Here is a 764-nt window from a genome sequence, read left to right as displayed (position 1 = left end):
TATCTAATTTACCTATAACAAAAACACCATGTAACTTACATTCTGGTTCGAGATTGTCATCTTCCCAGTAGACAAAACATTGTTAATTTCAATATATTTGTCCTCTTTCTTGAGCTCTTTCAAAGTTTTCTTCCCTGCATCAGCTCCATACAGTGCAATTATCTTTTCATCAATACTTTCTGTTATAAGGTTGTCCCTATCCTTGTTTTTTTCTGATGAAACAATCTCATTTTCCCATTTCTGCAAAATAACACAGCATACCATATAGCACATAACATGTAGATTCTGTAAGGGGTATGTAAACTTATGAGCAGAACGGTACATCCTTCAAGTATGTTTTGTTTAATTTTCTGTTACTAACTCTTATTTAATCTTATTAAAATGAAAATCATGGTATATATTTTTTGAGCAAACCTCTTTAGAAAAGAATTCGATCTCTGCTGTGTAGTTGGAGTCGCTCAGATTTGCTTCCACCTGTGTAATCACAGATGTGCATGCAGACATATAACTGGAAGGCAGTAAATATTTTTCTCCTAGGACTGCATTTATTAGAGAGCTTTTTCCTACTCCTGTTCTTCCAAAAACCCCTATGGTTGCCTTCATTTTGCTGTCTTTATCAATTTTATTTAGCTTTGAAACGGCGTCTCTGTGTAAAAAGAAATGAGTGGATGTCATTGACACTGTTTTCAAAATGAAATGCAAAATAATTTTCAACACTTACACAATGTCGGGTTTTAATGCATTTGTTGTGGTCTGAATTTGGG

The sequence above is a fragment of the Sinocyclocheilus rhinocerous genome, unplaced genomic scaffold, assembly GCF_001515625.1.
Source record: "Sinocyclocheilus rhinocerous isolate Xijiao unplaced genomic scaffold, SAMN03320098_v1.1 scaffold18652, whole genome shotgun sequence".
Classification (NCBI taxonomy): Eukaryota; Metazoa; Chordata; class Actinopteri; order Cypriniformes; family Cyprinidae; genus Sinocyclocheilus; species Sinocyclocheilus rhinocerous.
Note: the sequence above shows the minus strand (reverse complement) of the source record.